The sequence below is a fragment of the Lissotriton vulgaris genome, chromosome 3_1, assembly GCF_964263255.1.
Source record: "Lissotriton vulgaris chromosome 3_1, aLisVul1.2, whole genome shotgun sequence".
Taxonomy (NCBI): Eukaryota; Metazoa; Chordata; class Amphibia; order Caudata; family Salamandridae; genus Lissotriton; species Lissotriton vulgaris.
Window position 1 is genome coordinate 550,028,392 of NC_141689.1, and position 15,250 is coordinate 550,043,641.

The following is a 15,250-nucleotide window of genomic DNA, read 5'->3' on the forward strand; positions in this document are numbered from 1 at the left end:
AAAGGAGGAACTTATCCTATAAAATGTTACAGTTGCTCCTAGTGTTAGCGAGGCGCCGGGTAGCTATCACCTGGATGGGACAAAGGGCCCCTGTGTTGTCAAAGTGGCTCAGGGATGCTAAGGAGTGGACCTTAGCTGAGGAAACACACATGCAGCATACACGCAGGGATGAGAGGCTACAGGAGGGCTTGCTTGCATGGAGAATGATGTGTGCTGTGGGGTTGCCCTACAGTGATTCGGATGCCACCAGTGCTGAATTGTTCACCCCGGAGGAGTCGGGATCTGAGGGAGAGGAGGATGGGAACGGGGAGGAGGGGATGGTGTTGGAGTAGTGCCCTGATGGCAATGCACGTATGGTCCAAACTGTATTTGTGATTGTGATTTGCTTTGCATCCCGGACATTTGATCACCACTATGATATCTGTACCTGCATGGGCCGTAATGCGATGAACGAACTATATGTTATGTTATGTCTTCTTTTATAATAATAATAATAATAAAGGAGTTTGTAAAGCGCCTGGTGACGCCATCCCGGCGTATCCCCGCGCTGTGGAGAGAGTAGCAAGAGAGAGGGCGAAATTAAAGGGTATACAGGTAGGTTTTTAAAAGTTTCCTGAAAATTGTTTCTGTTCCAGCTAGTCTAATGTTCATAGGGAGGGAATTCCAGTTTTTGGCCGCCAGCACACGAAAGGAACGTCCTCCCATTCTGGCCCTCCTTATACGAGGAATTTTGAGGAGACCAGTTCCCATAGAGCGAAGTGCTCTATTTGGCTCATAGGGTATGGCTAGGTCCTTAAGGTATTCAGGGGCTTTCATAGAGTTAATCCTGTAGCATATGAGCAGTGCTTTGAAAAGGATCCTTTTTTTTATAGGAAGCCAATGGAGAGCATCCAAGGTGGGTTTAGAAGGAGCTCTTTTGGGTAGCCTAAGGACTAACCGTGCAGCCGTATTTTGGAGGACTTGTAGCTTTTTCATATTCTTTTCTGTTGTCCCTAAAAGTAGCACATTACCGTAATCAATACGGGAAATGACTAGTGCTTGGGTCAGGGTGCGTCTGGCCTCTAAAGGAAGGAGGTCCAGAGTTCGATTTAAGGTTTTTAGCACCCCAAAGCACTCAAATCACCGTGAGGCATCTCGGCGCTTGCTTTGGGAACCCGTCCTGACTTTTTCCCTGTGAGATAACACGTACTGGGCATCCCCAAGGTGAAAGCCAGGCATCCCACCGCGTGGGGGCCGTAGTGGCGACTAAGCAAGCTAATGCCCAGAGTTGCAGAGTGTGAACCCTTAATTCGAGTAGCCACCGAAGAGAGAATTATCGAGTCTGTGGACATTTGGGCTCAAGACCCTGCCGCGTCGGGAATTGAACCCTGGTCCCGGGTCTGACCTCTGCTTCAGGGTCTGCAAGTTGGAACGAAATGTGATTTGTGGACATTGAAAGACATTTTAATTCAGCAAATACTGAATAGCTGGTACATCATTTATTGACAGCCCGGTGTTCCTCGCACAGTTTTTAAAAATACTGAGGCTGCCAGCATTGTGTGTACGGAAATGAAGCTGCTTTTGAGCTGGCCATCAGCACGGCCGTCACTGCAAATTAATTTCAAATACGTGTGCGCCTAAGGTTATATAAAGCACTATAGAAAACTGCAAAGGATAAATAAACGTGTAACTTGGAGACCGAACCTCAGAATGCTAAACTTAAACACCATGAAGCCTGCTGCACTAGATAGCCGGAGGCATTCTGAGCAGCAAAATCCTTAAACTGGAGCAGACAGTCAGAAACAGGGGTCTTGAGAACGTAGAGTCTGAGCCACGGGGTTAATAATGCCAAATCGGAGGCGTGCTGCAAACAGCGTTTGAGGCCTGGGCGCACTGTATGCAGTCTGAAGCCTGCTACACACAAACATCCATCCTCATGTAGGCCGAGTCAGAGAGATGAGGCCTGAGGCATGCTATCCATGCACACAGACGCAAGCCTCCTGCACGCACACAGCATTGCGCCCAGCTTCTCCGTTCATACAGACTCAAGCCTCCTGCACACATACAGAATCACACGGCTGTAGACTCTGTGGTGCCCACTGCTACACACAGAACAAACTTTCTGTCTATAATACACAGACAGTAAGGCCTTCTGCCAAAATGCAGCGCCATTACTACTGGATAGCTTGAAGTCTTCTGCACACAGAGTCGAGACCTGATACCTGAAGTGCTCTGAGTCAGGCAGAGAAGCCTAGGGGACACCGAACTCACCAGTCACTAGTTTGTCTGCAGTCTGCAAAGTTGTGTCACTAATTTAATTTACTTTTAGAAGAGCGTGTGGGTCTAATTTCTGCTATTATTAGGTTTCCCTCGTCTTCATTGATTGATTTTGCTTGTGAGAAAGTGTTACTCATAGTCGTTGAAATGCCACTTATAATTACAATCAAATTATGAAAAAGTCACACATAGCAATCTGAAACCTTGGCAGCTATGTTAATGACAATTAACAGACCTGTGCCTCAGGGGTGTAGTTTAGTCAGCGAGATTGGTGTGGAGGGTATTCTAAAATGTCCCTACTAAAAAAGCAGTGATCTGCAGAGTGAAGAGGTGAGTATACTGAGGTTCAGGATGGATTGTGTCCATGCGAAATAGGGTCTGTACTGATTTGCATTAGGTGGGCCTCTGTCTAGAGTGGCACAGTGGGTGAAAAACGATGGTTTGAAATGCTACCCTGAATAATTGTCACTGGTTAGACTATTTGCAAACATTTATTTTTTCATCTTTTTGCTGATTGCAAATAGTGGGCCTGGAAATGTGGAACTGGTGCAGCTTTCCAAGCCTACTACTGACAATATTTGTGGATTCCAAAAAAGTTGTCATGAAATGTTTGGCATGTATATTGTACAACAAACAATGTAAAAAATATGATGCAATCTCTTCAAAATTCAAAAAAGTATATTTCTTTAACATGCAGAAGTGTTCCATTTTAGTACATCCAATTATATCACTGCATAAACGGATATTTATAACAAGTGATGGTTTTTAGAAACATTCATGGCTTGCTTCCGACCAACAATGCCATTAGTGAAAGAGGCAAGTCAGTAGTCAAATAAATGCAAAACATGGCCTAGATACTTATTACAGAAGGAGCAACATTACAGTCCAATAAATCAAATACAAGAGGTGCTTCTACAGCACACATCCTGAACTAAAGTAGTAACAAGCATTTGCAATGCAATAGGTCTCGCATTACTAAAATTACGAGCCATTGGTGATGCATTATTATTTGCAACGCCAATAGCTCATACTTTCAGTAATGCAAGACCAAGTGCATTGCAAATACTTGCGTAGTGAGCCAGGAACCAGCATTGTATGTCTCAGTGAGGTACTGCAAGCTGCTCCTAAAGGACCCTAGTGAGCAAGGCACCAGCACTGCATGGCTAAGTGCAGTACTTCATGTCTAGGTGCCGTACTGCAAGCTGCTCCTGGAGGTCCCTAGTGAGCAAGGCACCAGCACTGCAAGTCTACAAAGTTGAAGTTATTGGCATTATAAATGGTAATGTTCTTTACCTAGCTTTGTTGCAGGGTGCAGTACCATATGTGGCCAAACAAGGACTTTTTTTTTAGTTACATATGGTACTGCATCCTGCAGAAGATATGGTAAATCCACCCTACTTATAATGCTTTGCATGCAAGACAGTACTACAAGTACATTTAAATAGCTAGGTCCATATATACAATTAGTAGCTTTGAAATGTGACAAAATAATTATTACATTAATTTCAGATTAGGTTGTACTTTGTGTGGAGCTGATGAAGAGAAATGTATAGACTTCTCATAAATGTGAGATGTTCTAGTGACTGAAGTAACCAATGCCAGCCTAGCTTAGGACCAAGTGTTTGCCCTGCATGAAGCCTTTTAAGAAAATAGTTCCTTAAGGCTGTAATTAAAATCCAGGGAATAAAAGACATGTAACAGGGGAGGGATCCTTATTGGAGATTATAAGAAGAGACAAGTTGATACTAAGGAGGGACTACTAAGCCTATAGACCAATGAAAAGCCACCATTTACAAAGGACAGGAGCCAAATAAAAAGATAGGCGGAGCATAATGCCCATATCCTGAATACAGCTTGCCTCGAAGAAGCATTGCAAGTTATGCCTAGGCAAGACCTAAAAAGTGTGCTCCTGTGTGATAACACAGTAAGAGGAGAGACCCTGTGAAATAAAATATGTTCCTAGGATAACACAATTTGGAGAAGGCTATCTGGTTTCACATTTTGAAATCCAGCCACCAGATGGGTATCTCAGTCACTCTCTCTCGTTCCTGTTTACATTGAAGGTCACGGTTTTGTCTTTCATTCATGGCTCATAACGAGAAACACCTACACAGAGATAGAAAGCCCGACTCAGGGCCTTCAGACCCAAAACCAAGCCAAGAATGAATTTATTTGGAGGATGTCACACCTCAAACCCCCTCTCCCAAAGCTACACTCCTGCTGTGCTCCAACATACTCAGTGCAGTATCCGAACCAAAGTGCAAACATTGACTTTGATTTGGCAAACAAAGACAGTCATACAGACGTATTCTGGGAGAGAAGGGCTCACTGAAAAAGCCAAACTTTAAATTCCAGCAAACAAAGCACATTAACAAAACCAGTGGGTCAGGGAAGGAAAATGGGACAATGCCAATTCTATTCCTTTATATCGCATATTTATTTGCATACAGTTGTTGCGGTTTTTATTGACCAAATAAAGTTTACTACTACTAAAAAATTGTGCATTTGTACAAAGATACAGAATAGAGACAGATGCACACGAAGGCATACAAACGTCGAGCCATACCCACAGAAAGCCTTGCACACACAAATCAACACAGACAACTGCACAGAGGCCAACACATGTAACGGCATATGCAGATGTATATGCCTTTGCTGAAAACAAAACACAAATAAACACAGACAACACAAATGCCAGTACACATCGAGTCACTACCAACATAAGCAGGGTGGATGCACTCGCGGGGCAGAATAGATTTAGTGATGGTGGATAGATGGAATACTTGGACGAAAGGGATAAGGCTGCCTCGATGGATGGCTTACGTGAGAGAGCGGATAAAAAGTATGGTGATGCGAAAATGAAAAGATATCGGTGTGCGTTTGGGAAGGTGGCTGTGCAGGGGGAGGGGGGAGCAAACGTATGTAAAAGGGTGTGTGCACAGTTATAGAAATAAATGCATTTTGGTGAACGAACGACAGTATATGAGTGCACTGAATGCATATTTATGAGTTGGACGAACACAAGGATGTGTGATGTATGAGTTAAGAGAAAACGCTATAATATATTAGCGCGGATGGAGTACTTGTTTTCGAGCTGAATTGAGTGAAAATCAAGGTGAAGAACGGATGACCGCATATGTGTGACCCAGTACATAAATGAACAAACAGGCGTGAGCTACTCTAACCACCTGTCCACTACTTACACAGTTCGTCCTCAACTCAGCCTCACGTTTGACATGCGTAGCAGAGCCTTTACCGTCATTTGTTAAAATGTTAGCACTTCCGGGCGGCACAACAACCAATCCCAAGTCTAAACATGTTCTGGCAGGCGTTCAGGAGTGGGTGATACTGAAAGTGTAAGATGGCCTATGATTGGAGAATGTGACAACCAATTCACGGGCGCCATTTAGAATTCAGATTTACTTATTGGCTGTGGTGCTCGCGCACGTTCCTTTGTTGAAAGTTTTCTCTTTAAATTCGGCCGTTTCAGTAGTGCCAGGTTGGAGACAGCGAGGTTTAGGTAATGCTGCAGATGATGTGAGTAAGTCACAGGTAGGATTACGATAGTGTTTCGGACAGGTGGGAAAGGCTGCTACCTGCATTTCTTGATAGGACGAATGCTGGGAGGTAGAGTAGCTCTGAGTAGGGCCCCAGGCGATGAGATTTATTTATTTATTTATTTATGCAATTTTATATAGCGCGGACTTTACCCGAAGGCGTCAGAGCGCTTCACAATAGGAACAGAAATGATACAAACTGAGAACATTACACGAACAACAGATTGCAGAAGCATACGTTACGTTACATACGGTAAAGTGATAATTGTGAGCAAACAAGAATACATGAGGTAGTAAAAATTGTGAGAAACCAAAAATACATGAGGTAGACTAGGTAATAGTGACACTTGTGAGCAAACAAAATACATGAGGTAGTAAAAATGTGAGCTACCAAAAATACATGAGGTAGTAAAAAGTGCACAGGAGGAAAAAGTGAAAAGTGTGCAGGCTACAAAATTTGCGGAATAATACTGCAATATATGTTAGACACTCGAGCACAAGAACAAACGATTACGTAGGCAAAAGTGGCACTTGTGCAGGTATCAAGGTAAAAAACATGTGAGAGGAAGCAAACCGTGTGTTACAGGGGCAAAGTGGTGAGTGCAAGTTGCAAGAGGGTACCAAACACAAGTACATGGATAATACTGCAATAAAAGGCAAACACTCTAACCACAAGAACACACTGGGAAGGCACTTCCATGGACAAGAGAAGTAGAAATTTTCAGTAGTGGGAGGTCTTCCTTCAGATAAAAGAGAGGAAGTGAATTACTTTTGGAGGTGTCTCTGGAGGAGGAGAGCTTTGAGGTCCCTTTTAAAGGCCTGGGAGGAGGCGGTGGTCCGGAGCTGAGGCGGGAATGAGTTTCAGATTCTCACTGCGTTGCCTGAAAAGGATTGGGCCATCGTTCTTTCCTTCTTGAAAGTGGGAGGTTCAAGCAGTAGATTCTCCGCATTGCGTGAAGGTCTAGAACCTCCAGAGAGTTTCAGTTTATTCGCCAGGTAGCGAGGAGAAGAGGAGTGCAGGGCTTTGTGGGTGATACAAGCGGTCTTGTAGATAGCTCTAGCCTGAAAGGGAAGCCAGCGGAGGGTAGATAACATCGCTGTGATGTGATCGCTTCTTTTGGCCCCATAAATGAAACGAGCTGCTGAGTGGAAAACAGACTTAAGTGGGGACAAGTGGGAATTGGGGAGGCCAGTAAGAAGAGAATTGCAGTAGTCGAGTCTGGAGAGGACCAGTGCTTGCACCAGGGTTATAAGGTCCCGCTCCGGGAAGAAGCGACGGATTCCCCAAAGAAGGCGCAGTTGGTATCGAGCTGATTTTGCAATGGAATTGATGTGGGGAATTAGATTGAGTTTTTTGTCTAGTTTGACACCAAGGGATTTGGCGCTGTCGACAATGATGGGTTTATTGTTTAGTAGATTCATCTGATCCATCCATGATTGAACCGGGGGAGGAGAGAGTGAGGAGGAGAAGAGGAGGAATTCAGTTTTGGAGGGATTCAGAATCAGTTGATGAGTTGACATCCAGTTTTGAATGGAGTCGAGAGTGGAGCTTAGGATGGAGAGATCGTGAGTAGAGGCAATCTTGAGGTAGAGTTGAGTGTCGTCAGCATAGAGATGATAGTGAATCCCAGATTTACTCAGGAGATTTCCCAGTGGTTCTAAATAGAGATTGAACAGTGTGGGAGCAAGTATCGAGCCTTGGGGAACACCTTGACCTACCGCCACAGGAGGTGAAAGACTGTTCGCTATTTTGATCATTTGGGATCTGCCAGAAAGGAAGGATGTAAACCATTTAAGCACAGTGCCCTCCATGCCCATTCTCTGTTGAAGAATATTGAGGAGGGTGTTGTGATTGACAGTGTCAAAGGCTGCGGAAAGGTCAAGGAGAATTAGAAGACAGGACCCCCCTGAATCGATTATCCTCAACGCGTCATCAACCACTTGCAGTAGGGCTGTTTCAGTGCTGCAGTTTTGGATGAAGCTGGACTGACAGTTGTCAAGAAGATCATTGTCCTTGATATGACAGGAGAGTTGTTTTGCTACACATCTTTCTGTGATCTTCGCCAGAAAGGGAAGGTTAGTGATGGGGCGGAAGTTGTTGAGGTCATTCGCATCAGCAGTGGGTTTTTTAAGAAGAGGGGTGACCTGCCCAGTTTTGAAGGAGGCAGGGAGGGAGCCTTGCCAGAGTGAGAGGTTGATCAGAGTGGTCCAATAGGAGAGGGAATGGGTATAGAAGTCAATGGCACTGGGGATAGGGTCAAGAGAATGGTTGGATGGCTTCGTTTCTCGTATGCACTTGAGAAGGGCATCTTCAGATATGGGGTCAAAGCTCTACCAAATGGCTAAGGATTTGCGCTCCATCCAGTAGTAACGATCATTTTTTAATGATGTTCAGGCATGTCTTTTAGCCTGAGGCCGAGCCTGCCAGTCGAAGCTGGTGGGATGCGGGGCGGTTAGTTGTAGGCACACAGCCACTACGTTTTTGATTTGCATGTCACAGTTTCTGTGCTGTGGGTGACATCTGAATTCCTTATGTGTGACCCACCCCGTGCGTGACATAACTATGAGTCATTGCGAGAAATTGTGGTTTTGTGATACTTTTCAGTTAGTCATGCGTGAAACTCCGAGTCTCCCAAAGGGCATCATCATAATAGCCTAGCTCCTTTTGTCATGGAAAAGTACTAAGAAGTGATAACACAATCTAGGATAAAAGTGCCTTTGTAGGATTGGGAACGGTGTTGTCCTCAAGAATACACGAGGAAATGTGCCCCATAATATATTAAGATCAAGAGACTGCAAACAATTCCGAACTCAACACCCAGACACATCCTAGACCTCCCTAAACAGACCGACATCACCCCCACGACCCTCCCCAGAAGCTCCATTGGCTCCTCATTTTAGATGAGATGCCATTTCAAGATGTTGACCCACACCTTAAAGCCCTCCACAAACAGGGATCTGCTTACATCAATCACTGAATTTGTAAAGCGCACTACTTACCCGTGAAGATCTCAAGGTGCTGGGGAGGGGTGCTGCTACTGTTCGAAGAGCCAGGTCTTGAAGAGCTTCCTGAAGATGAGCAGGTCCTGGGTCTGCCGCAGATGGGTGGGGAGGGTGTTCCTTCTTAGCCGCCGAGACCTGGATCTGCCGCCGGAGGTTGTTCGTTGGATGCACGGGACGGCGGCGAGGACGAGGCTGGCGGAGCGTAATTGGCGGGCGGGGGTGCAGAAGTTGAGTTTGTTGTTCAGGTAGGCTGGTCCGGTGTTGTGAAGTGCTTTGTGTGCGTGGGTGAGGAGCTTGAAGGTGATCCTCTTGTTGACTGGGAGCCAGTGCAGGTCTCTTAGGTGGGAGGGGATGTGGCTGCATCAAGGGATGTTGAGTATCAGGCGGGCGGAGGCTTTCGGGATGTGCTGCAGCCGTTGTAGGTGTTTGGTCAGGATTCCTGCATAGAGTGCGTTGCTGTAGTCCAGTCTGCTGCTGACGAGGGCCTGGGTCACCGTTCTTCTGGTTTCGGTTGAGATCCACTTGTAGATCCTGCGGAGGGGGTTGTAGCAGGAGGAGGAGACATAGTTGACCAGCTTTGACATGGAGAGGGAGGAGTCGAGGATGAATCCTAGGTTGCGTGCGTGGTCCGTGGGTGTCGGTGCTGTTCCCAGTGTGGTCGACCACCAGGAGTTGTCCCAGGCAGAGGGGTTGGGGCTGAAGATGAGGACTTCCGTCTTGTCCGAGTTCAGTTTTAGGCGGCTGCTCCTCATCCACTCGGTGACGGCCTTCATTCCCTCGTGGAGGTTGGTTTTGGCCGTGTGCGGTTCCTTGGTGAGGGAGAGGATAAGCTGGGTGTCGTCGGCGTAGGAGATAATGTTCAGGTCGTGTTGGCGGGCCACTTGTGCGAGGGGGGCTATGTAGACGTTGAACAGGGTCGGGCTGAGGGACGAGCCCTGGAGTACGCCGCAGATGATGTCAGTGGCTTCGGATCGGAAGGGTGGGAGGCGGACCCTCTGTGTTCTGCCGGAGAGGAAGGACGTGGTCCAGTCCAGGGCCTTTTTCTGGATTCCGGATTTTTGGAGACGTGTTGCGTGGCAGACCATGTCGAAGGCGGCTGACAGATCCAGGAGGATGAGGGCTGAAGTTTCACCATTGTCAAGTTGGTGCCTGATGTCGTCTGTGGCGGCGATGAGGGCTGTCTCGGTGCTGTGGTTTAGTCTGAATCCGGACTGGGATGGGTCTAAGATGTTGTTGTCTTCGAGGTGGCGGGTCAGCTGTATGTTGGCGATTTTCTCGATGACCTTCGCCGGTAAGGGGAGCAGGCATATGGACTGGAAGTTCTTGGGGTCCGCCTTGGGCTTCTTGAAGAGGGCGTTGATTTCGGCGTGCTTCCAGCTTTCCGGGAATGTTGATGAGTCGAAGGAGATGTTGATGAACTGGGGGGCGATGGTTGCGTCTACTTTGTTAAAGACATGGTGCGGGCAGGTGTCAGACGGAGACCCTGAGTGAATGGAGTTCATGACCTTGCGTGTCTCGTCGTCGTTGATGTGGGCCCAGGAGGTCAGCTGGTTGGTGCAGGTGGCGTTCGAGTGGGGGCTGTCTTGGTCGGAGCGGACGGGGTGTTAAAACTGTCGTGGATGTCGGCGATCTTGCGATGGAAGAAGGTGGCCAGTGAGTTGCACAGGTCTTGCGAGGGCGGGATGTCGTTGGTGTTGGCGCTGGGGTTGGAGAGTTCCTTCACTATGTTGAAGAGCTCTTTGCTGTCTTGTGCGTTGTTATCCAGGCGGGTTTTGAAGGAGGATCTCTTGGCTGTTCTGATAAGGTGGTGATGTCTGCGGATGGCGTCCTTGTGGGCTGCGTGGCTGTCTGGTGTGCCGTCCTGAAGCCATTTCTTCTCCAGCTTCCGGCATGTCCGTTTGGAGGTCTGGAGATCCTCTGTGAACCAAGCGGCTTTCTTGCTGAGGTGGTTGATGGAGGGTTTCTTGAGCAGGGCGAGGGTGTTGGCGCAGTCGTCGATCCACTGTCTGAGGTTACGGGCAGCAGCATCTGGGTCGGTGGGTGGGTTCTGGGCGAGGGTGGAGGTCAGTTGGTCTTTGGTGACTTTGCTCCAGCAGTAGCGGGGCAGCTGTTGGGTGCGGTGGTGTGTGGCTGTTTTCTTGAAGGTGAAGTGGATGCAGCGGTGGTCGGTCCAGTGGAGTTCGGTGGTGTTGAAGGCGACGTGGGTGCTTGTGGAGAAGGTGGGGTCAAGCGTGTGGCCGTTGGCGTGAGTGGGTTCGGTAACGAGCTGTCTGAGGCCGAGGTTGTCTATCAGGGTGGCGGAGTTGGCGTCGTTGTTGTTCTCAAGGTGGAAGTTCAGGTCCCCGAGGAGGATGTAGTCCATGGGGACGAGTGCGTGGGTGCTGGCGAGGTCGGCGATAGTCGCTGAAGAGGGCCCGGGGTCCAGGAGGTCTGTAGATGTGTTCCTCTGAGGGTGGTGTTGGGGTCGGTGTGGATCTGGAAGTGGAGGTGTTCGGCGGAGTTGAGTGAGTCGTCTGCGAGGGTGTGGACGATGGCTATTCCTTCTCAGATTCTGTTGGTGTGGTCTCTGCGGGAGATCTTGTAGCTGTCTGGGATGGCTATGGCAATGTCAGGTGCCGAGGAATCGTTCCACCAGGTCTCGGTCAGGAAGGCGATGTCTGGGGCGGAGGTTTCGAGCAAGTCCCAGAGCTCGATGGCGTGTTTGCGTGCGGAGCGGGTATTTAGGAGTATGCATAGAAGGTGGTTTGGTCCAGTCCTTGGAGGCTTGGTAGTTCTGTCGCAGGTGAAGTGGCAGGAGAAGGGCCCCCGTGGGTGCCTTTCGGGGCGGCCAGGAAGCAGCGGTGGTCTCGGCCGGTGTTGAGAGCGTGGAGGGTGTTGGCGTCTTATCGGGGTCTGGTGTTGTGGAGTGTTTGGGGTCCTGGCGCTGGGCGCGGTCCTGGTGCAGACGGACTTGCCTTTGGCGCGCAATCGGCGCGTCCGGGCGGTGATTGCCATTTGAGGGGAGGAGGGAGGGAGGATTAGCTGGGAGGCGGGGGCGTGGCCGCGGGGGAAGCGGCAGGAACAGCGGGCACAGAAGGCAAGAGGGGGGGTGGGGTGGAGTAGGGGTGCAACGAGGGAGAAAACCGAGGTCGAAGGGAATACAAATACTAAAAATACAGAGTGCAGCAGTCACAACAACAGTTAAGAGAAAAACAAGCATTGGAAATGCAATAGGTCTCGCATTCGGAAAGTTTGAGCTATTGGTATTGTAAATGACACTTTTTTTATTTATGTGTTGGTTTTGAAAGTAGCAAAATTAATAGCTTTGTCAGTTACAATGTCAATAGTTTTAACTTTTACAAATGTGACACCTATAGCATTTGTAATGCAATGTGTGTTGTATTTACGTGACTTAGATGTATTGATATTACAAATAACAATGGCTTTTAATTTTGTAAATAATTAATACTTAAAAGTTATTGTAATTTAGAATGGCAATAGCTTAAACGTTTGTAAATAACTTTTGTGAAGATTATGTTCAGTGTATTTTATTGTGACGAAAATCCAAGAACATTGCATTTGCACCTAAACACACACAGAGCCACAAACATATAGATGTGGTGGTGGTGGATCTGGGGGATATGGTGGTGGTGGTGGATGTGGTGGTGGTGGTGGTGGTGATGGTGGATGTGGGGTTGGATGTGGTGGTGGAGGTGGTGGATGTGGTGGTGGTGGATGTGGTGGTGATTGTGGATGTGGTGAATGTGGTGGTGGTGGTTGTGGTGAAAGTGGTGGTGGTGGTGGAAGTGGTGGTGATGGTGGATGTGATGGTGGATGCCGTGGTGATGGTGAATGTGGTGGATGCGGAGGTGGTGGTGGATGCGGAGGTGGTGGTGGATGCGGTGGTGGTGGTAGGTGGTGGTGGTAGTGGTGGATGGGGTGGCGGTTGTATTGGATGTGGTGGATGTAGTGGTGGTGGATGCGGTGGTGGTGGTGGATGCGGTGGTGGTGGATGTGGTGGTGGTGGTGGTGGATGTGGTGGTGGTGGATGTCATGGTGGATGTGGAGGTGATGGTGGAGGTGGTGGAGGTGATGGTGGATGTGGTGGTGGTGGTGGATGTGATGGTGGATGTGGTGGTGATGGTGGATGTGGTGGTGGATGCGGTGGATGTGGTGGTGGATGTGGTGGTGGATGCGGTGGTGGTGGTGGTGGTGGATGGGGTGGTGGTTTTGGTGAATGTGGTGGTGGATGTAGTGGTTGTGGTGGTGGATGTAGTGGTGGTGGTGGTGGATGCGGTGGTGGTGGTGTATGCGGGGGTGGTGGAAGTGGTGGTGGTGGATGCGGTGGTGGTGGATGCGGTGGTGGTGGATGCAGTGGTGGTGGATGTGGTGGTGGTGGATGTGGAGGTGATGGTGGATGTGGTGGTGATGGTGGATGTGGTGGTGGTGATGGTGGATGTGGTGGTGGATGCAGTGGTGGTGGATGCAGTGGATGTGGTGGCTGATACAGTGGTGGTGGTGGATGCGGTGGTGGTGGTGGAAGTGGTGGATGGGGTGGAGGTGGTGGTGGATGTAGTGGTGGTGGATGCGGTGGATGTGGTGATGGTGGATGCGGTGGTGGTGGTGGATGCGGTGGTGGTGGTGGATGCGGTGGTGGTGGTGGATGTCATGGTGGATGTGGAGGTGATGGTGGATTTGGTGATGGTGGATGTGGTGGTGGGAGTGGTAGTGGTGGTGGATGCGGTGGTGGTGATGGATGCGGTGGTGGTGATGGATGCGGTAGTGTTGGATGTGGTGGTGGTGGATGTGGCGTTGGATGTGGAGGTGATGGTGGATGTGGTAGTGGTGGTGGATGTGGTGTTGGTAGATGTGGTGGATGTGGCGGTGGATGTCATGGTGGATGTGGAGGTGATGGTGGATGTGGCGGTGGATGTGGTGGTGGTGGATGTGGTGATGGTGGATGCGGTGGTGGTGGTGGATGCGGTGGTGGTGGTAGTGGTGGATGGGGTGGTGGTTGTAGTGGATGTGGTGGTGGATGTAGTGGTGGTGGTGGTGGATGCGGTGGTGGTGGATGTGGTGGTGGATGTGGCGGTGGATGTCATGGTTGATGTGGAGGTGATGGTGGATGTGGTGGTGATGGTGGATGTTATGGTGATGGTGGATGTGGTGGTGTATCCGTTTTAGCGTGAAACAGGGGAACTCGAGCATTACTGACGAAAAAAATGCGAAAAAACAAAAGTACCTTATTTTTAGGTGCATACCTCGAGCCTGAGCTGTTGATCTGAAGCAAACATCTCCTTTTATTTTCTTATATTTATTATGTAGCGCTGCACAAAGCGCTCGTGTTGTCGTTGCGCCGTACAGCGTTTTACAGACGTACACTCAGATGGATGCATGCCTGCAACGCCATCATTCACCCGGATAACTGCGCAGCCCAGTGCATTTTTCAAACATTGTTTACCTTTCAACATCGAACATTTTCTTGGCTGGACGGTATCCAGAGTCAAACTAGCGGACTCCTGGACAACCCAGACACATTCGTTCAAACATACATTAATATTTATTATTTTCAAGAAGCCATAGCGTCGAATAAAAGCTTGAGATTCGCACTGTGCTTAAATGACTGTAGCATCTGCCAGACTGTGTTTTTCACAGCTAACTGTAAGTAATAGGGGCCTTCTTGATGAAGATTACGTTTGACAGCCCAAGTGGAAAATCCGCCTGCTTCAGTGTCAGGCTGGTGACAGTGTGTAAACACGGGCATGCGAAGCCGCTGTGCCACTCGGGTAGAATAACTCTCACAAAATCAGTGGTGGCAGCTGAACATGTGCACACACACGCACAATTATTTACAAACGACTGAGAAAGATAGTGTGAACAGTTTGGAGAAAATACGGTCTAAGATTAGGGAAAAAGAAACCGGGCTAAAGGGCACAGGATAAAAGGAAGTCCGTAAAACGCAGGCAGGGGAGGGGGCCGAGTGACGGAGAGAAGGCAGAGAAGAGGGGGAGGAGAAATGCGACACGGCGGGCAGGGGAGGGGGCGGAGCGGGGAGAGGGTGTGAAAGCAGCAGGGGCCTTTGAAGTGAAGCTAGGCTTCACTTCAAAGGTGTGGGAGGAGTGCGGCTGAGGGAACAGACGGCGATTTGGGGATGTACACGCGCATTTTAGCGGGGACAGCACCAAATCGCCCAGTTAGGTAAAGTCTGTTTAAGACGCTATAGTCTCGCCTCTTCAATGCGCTTGCGCATTGAGAGGCGAGACCTAACAAACCGCAGTCTGATCTGGGCACTGGAGGCTCGAACCCCAGTCAGGGCGGCAGCAGCGGGGGAGAGCGCGCACACGTGGTGCTGAGGCAGCAGAGGAGCGACCCGGCCCTTGAGCAGGGTCGAAGGTCACCTTGTCCGTGAGTCAGCGGCCACCTTATGAGGCGAGGAGGGAGGGAGGATCAGCTGG

At 49.0% G+C, this 15,250-nt stretch overlaps 1 protein-coding gene across 1 annotated transcript in view; it reads right to left on the reverse strand.

Moving 5' to 3' along the window:
- LOC147726772 (general transcription factor IIH subunit 2) overlaps positions 1-5,571 on the reverse strand; it is a 358,867-nt gene extending 353,296 nt beyond the window's left edge. The window contains exon 1 of the mRNA XM_086960819.1: positions 5,460-5,571. The gene's annotated coding sequence lies outside the window, so the exon portion shown is untranslated. The remainder of the gene's footprint in view (positions 1-5,459) is intronic.
- Between the last annotated feature and the right edge of the window lie 9,679 nt (positions 5,572-15,250).